This window comes from Callithrix jacchus, chromosome 7, assembly GCF_049354715.1.
Source record: "Callithrix jacchus isolate 240 chromosome 7, calJac240_pri, whole genome shotgun sequence".
Classification (NCBI taxonomy): domain Eukaryota; kingdom Metazoa; phylum Chordata; class Mammalia; order Primates; family Cebidae; genus Callithrix; species Callithrix jacchus.
In genome coordinates this window covers 69,555,264-69,564,801 of record NC_133508.1, presented here as the reverse complement: position 1 = coordinate 69,564,801, position 9,538 = coordinate 69,555,264, and the positions used below count along the sequence as shown (strand labels likewise).

At 47.8% G+C, this 9,538-nt stretch overlaps 1 pseudogene; it reads right to left on the bottom strand.

Moving 5' to 3' along the window:
• Nucleotides 1-505: 505 nt before the first annotated feature.
• LOC100405376 (large ribosomal subunit protein eL20 pseudogene) lies at nucleotides 506-1,033 on the bottom strand (annotated as a pseudogene).
• Between the last annotated feature and the right edge of the window lie 8,505 nt (nucleotides 1,034-9,538).

Below are 9,538 nucleotides of genomic sequence, written 5' to 3'. Positions count from 1 at the left end.
AGGGATGGAATCTCTCCAAGTCTCGGGATCTTTGGTTTCCTTAGCTGTGAAATAATAGTTTTTCTCCTAAACCTGATTTTGAGGATTAACAGAGATACACATATCAATGGCTATGAAGGAACAGGGAACTGGGCTCAGAGGAATCCCTCAGGAATGGCAATCCTTGATGAGCTCTCACTTCTGTACCTTCTTTCTGTGTGCTGCCAGTGCCCAGGACAAACCCCTTCTGAAAATATTTCTTTCTTTTTATTTTTTGAGATGGAGTCTTGCTCTGTCACCCAAGCTGGTGACAGAGCTTAGGTGACACAGCGAGACTTGGGTGACAGTGCAATGGTGTGATCTCGGCTCATTGCAACCTCTGCCTCCTAGGTTCAGGTGATTCTCCTGCCTCAGCCTCCCGAGTAGCTGGGATTACAGGCATCTGCCACCATGCCTGGCTAATTTTTTTTTCCTACTGGAGCATTCCTGAGTTTATTTGGGGCACACCTGGGTGAGGGCCCTGTTCCTAGAAGAAGGTGTTGGGCCTCTTGGTGGTGAAATATGCCTTGTGCTGATGGCGCAGGACCCGATGGGGTAGTGGGAACTTGATCTTGGAGTTGTGGAACTGCTTGATGTCCGGCCAGCAACGCTTGCTGGCCGTGAGATCTCCTCCACCTTCCTGATCTGGATGAAGTGGGCTCTGGGCATGGTGCCAGGCACCCATGTCTCGGTAGCACTGGGTGACAGCGCCCGTGGTGGTCAGGTCTGGTATTCCCGGTACATGTTGTGGGTTCTGCTACAGGAGTCATAGCACAGCTAGATGCTGAAGTTCTTCACCTGCTAGGGGGACTTCTCAACACCTGCCCACAGCAGACAATCTCCCCTGAAGACATCATCTACTTTAATTGAGATACGAAGTGCCAGAAGCGGGACTTGGCGATGACATGATTAGTCACAAAGATTCCCATGTGGCAGAGGGGCAGTGTGTGGCATTTGGGAGAGGGCAAGCAGCAACCCATCACCTGTACTCTTGTAGTGTGCCCGAGGCCTTCATGGCTTCCTCTCTGCCTTCGCCACCACTTGAAAAAGGAAAAGGCTAATTTTTATATTTTTAGTAGAGACAGGGTTTTACCATCTTGGCCAGGCTGGTCTTGAACTCCTGACCTCAAGTGATCCTTCTGTCTTGGCTTCCCAAAGTGCTGGGATTACAGGTGTGAGCCACTGCACCCAGCCCCCTTCTGAGTATTTCTAATAGAAACGCCCCCATCTGCAGGACCACAAATAATTATTAAAATAGATAATAATTTTATGTATTTATTTTTACTTATTACAAAAGTTAATAAATTCATGGCAGAAAAAACCCTAAGCAAATAAATAAAAATAAGAAAACAAAGGTTACATATGACTTCACCACCTAGAAATAATCACTATTAACAGTTGGGTTAACTCTACTGGATTTCTTTTTAATGCATATGTAACAAGATGTTACATGCAAGTTTTTTGTCATTTTGGCTTTGGGGCAGAGGCAAGGACCACTACATCCAGGCTTGCTGAAAGATGGAGAAAACAGTTCTACCAGCATTAATCCCATCACCCTCAGGGTGTGTGTGTGTGTGAGACAGAGAGAGAGAGAGAGAGAGACAGAGTGTGTGTGTGTATGTGTGTGTGTGTGCATGCGCACGCACACATGTGTGTGACAGAGAGAGAAGACCGAAAAGAGAAGAGGGGCTAGTTGAGAGAGATCTCTTTTAAAGGCAGTTGTGTTTTTTTGCTGTGTTTTTGAGTCATGGTCTCACTCTGTCACCCAGGCTGGAGTGTGGTGGTGCAATCGCTGCTCACTGCAACCTTGAACTCCTGGGCTCAAGTGATCCTTCCACCTAGCCTCTCAATTAGCTAGGACTACAGGTGAATGCTACCATGCCCATTCGTTTTTTTTTACTTTCTTGTAGAGATGGGGGTCTTGGCATGTTGGCCAGGCTGGTCTCGAACTCCTGGCCTTAAGCAATCATCCCCACTAGGCCTCCCAAAGTGCTGGGATTACAGGCATGAGCCACGGCACCAGGCCTCTTTTGGACAGAATTGGTTGTTTTTTTTTTGAGACGGTGTTTTGCTCTTGTTACCCAGGCTGGAGTGCAATGGCGCAATCTCGGCTCACTGCAACCTCCGCCTCCTGGGTTCAAGCAATTCTTCTGCCTCAGCCTCCCGAGTAGCTGGGACTACAAGCGTGTGCCACCATGCCCAGCTAATTTTTGCATTTTTTGTAGAGACGGGGTTTCACCATGTTGACCAGGATGGTCTCGATCTCTTGACCTTGTGATCCACCGGCCTCGGCCTCCCAAAGTGCTGGGATTATAGGCATGAGCCACCGTGCCTGACCCAGAATTGGTTTTTGTGGGTTTTTTTTTTTTTTTTTTGACAGAGTTTGACTCTTGTTGCCCAGGCTGGAGTGCAATGGCACAATCTCAGCTCACCACAACCTCTGCCTCCCAGGTTCAAGTGATTCTCCTGCCTCAGCCTCCCAAGTAGTTGGGATTACAGGCATGTACCACCATACCTAGCGAATTTTGTATTTTTAGTAGAGACAGGGTTTCTTCAAGTTGGTCAGGCTGGTCTCAAACTCCCAACCTCAGGTGATCTGCCTGCTTCAGCCTCCCAAAGTGCTGGGATTATAGGCGTGAGCCCCCAAGCCTGGCCTAGGACAGAACTGTTGATTGCTATGTGTTCCCCACTGTATCACCCACCCGCCTCCACCCCCAGACAGGAGGGGTGAGCATGTGTTTTACCAGAGGGGAACTCGTGAAAGGAACCATTTGGAAAGTGTGAGCTGTGCCTTAGGGGTCTGTGGACCAAGGAGAAAAGGAAGTCTGAAAGCAGTGGGCCACTCCTCTATCACCCACACTATCCTACACCTTCTACAGGCAGCAGAAAGAGCTTATCATTCCGAATTGTAAATATCCATTGAGTTATCTACCTCCCCAACTAAACCAGAAACCAGAGTCTGGGGCTTGTATCTCTTGGCCCTGCAAAAGGCTTCTCACTTAGTTGATGCTTGATAAATGTTCTGATGAATGAAGGGAAGACTGAAAAAGCTGTGGAGTAGAAAACAGAAAGAACAAGGATTTAGAATCCATAGATCTGAGTTCAAATCCTGCCTCTGCCACTTTCTAGCTGTGTTCCCTTGGGGAAGTCATATCATCTCTCTAACCTTCTATTTCTCACTTGGAAAATGAGAATAATTTGAATATCTGTTTTGCAGAGTTTTGAATGAAATGAGATCAAGTAGGTGTTCCATTAATGAAGAATGAATAAAAATATGGGCTGGGTCTTCTGAGAATTTCCTGTCTGAGCTGATACAGTTCTGGGATTTCTAGATCCTGGTTACCTTCCCTGCTCCGTCCTCAGTCCCCATTATCCTTGTCATCTTTATAGAAGCAACAACAGCTGCCATTTGTAGGGCAATTTAAAGAAATTCCATGACCTGGTCTCATTTAAATATTGCAATAACCCTGTGAGGTCCATATTATAATCCCCATTTCACAGATAAGAGAATTGAGACCCAGAATAACTTGCCCAAGGACACAAAAATCTAAGACTCGAGGGTACCTCTATTGGCTTTTCTAAAGGGATTTATTTTACATGTACTCTGCACCCACTGGTATGCTGGGCACTTGTAATTAGCAGCTCCGGTCCCCTTATATGGTAGTGGAGAGAGCAGACATCCAAATCAAAACATCATCTATATCTCTTCATCGTAAGATGGTAAGTGCTGTCCTTGAGTGGGCAGAAATGCCAAACAAGATGGCAACTTCTGCTGAGGACAGTTGTCTGGAGAGCAGATCCAATCCACTCTTTGCTATCTCTGTGGTCTTGGATAAGTCACTTCACCTCTTCAGGCCTTAACTTCATCTGTAAAATTGGAATTATCATAATAGTACTTCCCTCATAAATCACGGTGTGGGGCTGAGCAAGGTAGCTCACACCTGTAATCCCAGCACTTTGGGAGGCCAAAGCAGGCGGATCACCTGAGGCCAGGAATTCAAGACCCACCTGGCCGACACGGTGAAACCCTGTCTCTACAAACATAAAAATTAGCCTGGTGTGATGGCAGGTGCCTGTAATCCCAGCTATTCAGGGGGCTGAGGTGGAAGAATCGCTTGAATCCAGGAGGCAGAGGTTGCAGGGAGCCGAGATCGTGCCACTGCACTCTAGCCTGGGTGACAGAGCGAGACTCCGTCTTGGGGGGAAGAAAATCACTGTGGGTATATCAGATATAATGTAACACAGCATTTAACACAGTGTTTTGCACAAGAATAACTTCTCAACTTTTTTTTTTTTGAGATGGAGTCTCTCTCTGCCACCCAGGCTGGAGTGCAGTGGCACGATCTTGGCTCACTGCAACCTCTGCCTCCCGGGAGTTCAACTGATTCTCCTGTCTCAGCCACCTGAGTAGCTGGGATTGCAGGCGCCCACCACCATGCCTGGCTAATTTTTGTATTTTCAGTAGAGACGGGGGTTTCGCCATGTTGGCCAGGCTGGTGTCGAACTCCTGAACTCAAGTGATCCACCCACCTCAGCCTCCCAAAGTGTTGGGATTACAGGCGTGAGCCACCACGCTCAGCCACATTTCTCAACTTATGTCCCGATAAACCCATCATATATTGAAAATATTGTAAGCAGCTGGGCATGGTGGCTCACGCCTGTAATCCCAGCACTTTGGGAGGCTGAGGCAGGCAGATCACAAGGTCATGAGTTCAAGACAAGCCTGACCAACATGGTAAAACCCCATCTTTATTAAAAATACAAAAAAAAAAAAAAAAATTAGCAAGGCTTGGTAGCATGTGCCTGTAGTCCCAGCTACTCAGGAGGCTGAGGCAGGAGAATTGCTTGAACCTGCGAGGTGGAGGTTGCAGTGAGCCAAGAACACGCCACTGCCCTCCAGCCTAGGTGACAGAGTGAAACTCTGTCTCAAAACAGAAAAGCAAATATTGTAAGCAGAAAATGCATTTGATACACTCAACCTACTAAACATCATAGCTTAGCCTAGCCTACCTTAAACATGCTCAGAACACTTGCACTAGCCTACAGTTAGGCAAAATTATATAACACGAAGCCTATTTTTAATTAAAGTGTTGAATATCTCGTGTATATTGAAAACTGCACTGAAAGTGAAAAACAGAATGGTTGTTTGGGTAATAAAAGTATGGTTTCCACTGAATGCATGTTGCTTTCATACATGCATTCAGTAGAAACCAAAGTCAAAAAATCGTAAGGTGGGGACCGTCTCAGTTGGTCTTTTATTACTGTAGCCTAGATGTCAGCCAGGGCCTTCTGACCCCTTGAAACCTTCGAAGGATGGGCCCTAGCACCTATTCCAAAACCCCTCTCCAAGATTACTGTAAATTTCCGGGAGGCTTTATTTCTCCTGCTCCAGTTCCTACTCTAGCCTGTGCTATCTTTGGTCAGCACTATACCAAAGCAGATATAAAAGCTGGCCCCAGGCCGGGCGCAGTGGCTCAAGCCTGTAATCCCAGCACTTTGGGAGGCCAAGGCGGGTGGATCACGAGGTCAAGAGATCGAGACCATCCTGGTCAATATGGTGAAACCCGTCTCTACTAAAAATACAAAAAATTAGCTGGGCACGGTGGCGCGTGCCTGTAATCCCAGCTACTCAGGAGGCGGAGGCAGGAGAATTGTCTGAACCCAGGAGGCGATCCTGGCTGTGAGCCGAGATCGCGCCATTGCACTCCAACCTGGGTAACAAGAGCGAAACTCCATCTCAAAATAAATAAATAAATAAAAGCTGGCCCCTTCCGCTGTTTCCACAAACACCCCAGTCAGGGCAGCCTCCATGAATATAGAAGACCTTTCTTGAATATTCCCAGGGATAGGAGGCAGAGACATTCACATCATAGCTACAAACCTCAGGGTGAACTAAAACAACTCCTGGTTTCCAAGACAGCCCCTTCTACTTTCCTCTATAGCCGCAAGCCTCAGCCTCAAGCCAGCTCTTGTCTCCTGGTAAAGGACATCTGCCTTTGGCTATTCATTCCACCCTCTCTTCCTAAGGACCTCTCAGATTTCTCTTCCAGGCATTATGCCACTGTGTGAAGCCTCAAGGTTGGAGGGTTGAGGGTGGGGGGATTGACTTTCTCTCCTATCTCCTCACCACCACCATCATCAAGTGAAAGCCCTACAAGGCTCCTCTCTCACCTTCATGTAGTCCCCACAAGGATAGGAGGAAACATTTTCTGTCATTCTGGCCCTCTCTGGCTTCCTGCTGCCCACCCCTTCCCAGAGCCCTCGGGTCTTGCCCATATCCCAAATCCAGTCCTCCAGATTCTGGTAGAATCTCTGAGCCCTCAGTAGCGTCTCAGTATATGACCTCTTGCTTAAAACATCCAGAGCCATTGGGGAACAGATCCAAATCTAAGTCTTCTCCTTTGTTGCCCCCACAACAGCTGCCTCTCAGACATTCAAGACTACACCTTTACCCTAGTTTAACAAAGTATTTTCCTAATGAAAGCCATCCTCTTTTCTAAGGGTGGAGGTCATGCACTGAGGGTTTATGACATGCATCTGGCCCACCATGGCACATGTACACATATGCAACAAACCTGCACAATCTGCACATGTACCTCAGAACTTAAAGTATAATAAAAATTTTTAAAGGGTGCACCTTATTGTCTATATATTCCACTTCAATAAATTAATTTTAAAAATCAAATCAACATTTAAAAATTGATGGATTACAAATAAAAGTCCAGATTTGTGGCTTTTCTTATAAATTTTAGAAAATCTGGCATCATAAGACTTATGTTTGTCCCAAGGAGCATATTGGCCTGAATGAAGAACGGACTCCCTGACCTTTAGAGAGGTTTTTCCTTTCTTTTTTCTTTCTAAATACCGTACTTCGTGCCGTAAGATAGGTTTTTCTTATGCCACTGATGCACCAGCCGTATTTCTCTCTCCTGCTTGACTCCTGCAGGCTTCACCTTTGTGACCTTTGCTAAGGGGCATTTTAGTGCCAGTTTCTGCCCTCTGTTGCCTTATTATAAGTAAGTTGGGTCTAGGAATTCGCTCGGCTCACAAAGGAGGAAGGGGCCGACGCACAGCAAGAGCAACCACAAGTATGCAAGTGATGGCTATCCCTGGAATGGCCAGTGGTCCAGAGGGATGAGGTCTCCGGTGCAAGGAGGCGGTGGGATTGGTGATGGTGAAGGTGAGTCTTGGTTATGAAGGATCTAAATGCTGTCTCATCGGGCGCGGGGAGCCAGCTGGGGCTTAAGGCAGGGAGACACAACACGGCCTGTGCGTACGAGAAAGGTGGCTGGGAAGCTCGCGGGGCAGAATCTATTGAAACCCTCCCATCTCCCGCTGTGCCTGCCGGAAGCTCAGTGAGAGTCAGGGGCAGTGGTCCGAGTAAGGCTGCCGCTGGAGGAGTGAAAAAGGCGGTGGGGATGGCTGGGAGGCCTGCAAGGGAAGGATTTCGAGGCAGCCTTGTCGAAGAGTGGGTATGCATGACCTTGACGGAAAATACTGCGGGAGCTGGTGTAGCAACTCGCTCGCCTCCGCTCCCCTCCAGTCCCTGTGCCGCAGCGGACTGCGGCGGAATCCCGGCCCCTCACCGAGCGCCCTCCCGCGCGGCCGCGGCACGCGAGGGGCGGGGGCGGGATGGCGTGAGTGGCGGGACGACGGGGATGCCGGTGTTCCCTGGAAGGCAGGGGAGGGAAGGAGAGGCTGGTCACATGGCACTGCCACCGTGCGCAGCCGGATTGGCGGGTTGCGCAGCCAAGCGAGCCAAGGCTGCTCGGATTTCAGGCACTAAGCGGACCCCTCCCCTCGTTGGAGCGCCAGAGGAAAGCGTTGGCCATGCCTGGGGCAAGGGAAGGCGTAAGTCGTGCTTGTTCCACAGTGTGAAACGCACAGTTAGATCCTGACCGATCGCCGCAGTCCTAGAGGCACCTTGGGAGGTCTGATTGTTGTCTCCATGAACACCTCTCGTCCCCATTCCCTTCTCTGTTTCTCTCCTGCCTTCCTCCACTGCCCCTCTTTCTACCTTACCTAACTGGAGGCCAGCTCTATTTGCAGGTTCCCATTAATTGCACTAATTTTTCAGCTTTGAGTAAATCAGCCTGCTGAAGTGGCAAAGATTAAAAGAGAAATCCCACAGATGCCTCAAATCCCACACATCCAGCCGGACCTCACTATCTCCCCAAACTGCTCTTCTCTGTTTCAAACAAAAACCCGAGAACCATCTCCATCTCGCTCTCCCCAATCAAATCTATGACCAAAACCTATTAAATTTACCTCCAAAATATTTCTTACACCTCATACGAAACATTTTTCCGTCTTAGGATTTATCTTGATTTGTAACTGTATGTTTATTTGTATGGTTGTTTTTGTAAAGGTTTTTCCCACTGGATTGTAAGCTTCATGTGAGCAGAGACCTCCTCTGTTGCTCACTGCAGTATCACCAACACTGTACCAGGCACATAGCAGGTACTCAATAAATGTTAATTGAATGAGTGAATGAATCCATGTATAACAAGTCCTGGGGAGGGGCACAGATTTCAGGATAAAACACACAGTTTTTTTCTTTCTTTCTTTTTTTAAGATGTAGTCTTGCTCTCTTCACCCAGGCTAGAGTGCAGCGGTGTGATCTCGGCTCACTGCAACCTTTGCCTCCCGGGTTCAAACGATTCTTCTGCCTCAGCCTCCTGAGTAGCTGGGATTATAGGCGCCTGCCACTACACTCAGCTAATTTTTGTACTTTTAGTAGAGACGGGGTTTTGCCATGTTGGCAAAGCTAGTCTAGAACTCCTGACCTCAGGTGATCCACCCACCTCAGTCTCCTAAAATGCTGGGATTACAGGGGTGAGCCACCATGCCTGGCAAAATGCAGTTTCTATCCCCAAGAAGTCACCCATCTGATGGGTTTGGTGTCATGAAGCTTGTAGTCCCAGCTACTTGGAAGACTGAGGCAGGAGGATTGCTTGAGCCCAGGAGTTTGAACTTGTATGATTTTGCCTGTGAATAGACACTACACTCCAGCCTGGGCAATATGGCATGACCCTGTCTCTAAACAAAACCAAAAAAGAAGTCATCTATCCAACAAACATGTCCTGAGGTCTTTGCTACACAAGGCCCTGGGCAGAGACCAGTGCATGCAATGAGTAAGATTCCATTTCTACCTTCCCTCTTTGTCTTAAGAGTTCACATGTCACTATAACTCAGACAAGACCCTGTGGTATTGGAGGGGCTAAGGGTGGAGTCAGAGTGCAGGATTTAGAATCTGATGATCTGGCTGTGTGACAAGTCTCCTCTCTCTGAGGCTCCATCTGCTCATCCTGAAAAACAGGGATAGCAATACCAAGCTCACAGGGCTGTTAAGAGTGATAAATGAGATAAATGAAAGCACCACCTGCAGGTTTTACAGAGATGATGGGTGTAGATGGTTTGCCTGGAACAGATCAATTGACACCTGTTAAACCAGAGCAAATTAATATCATTCCCTTTCATCCCCACAAAGTCCTGCTTTGGACAGTAAAGTATGTGGATA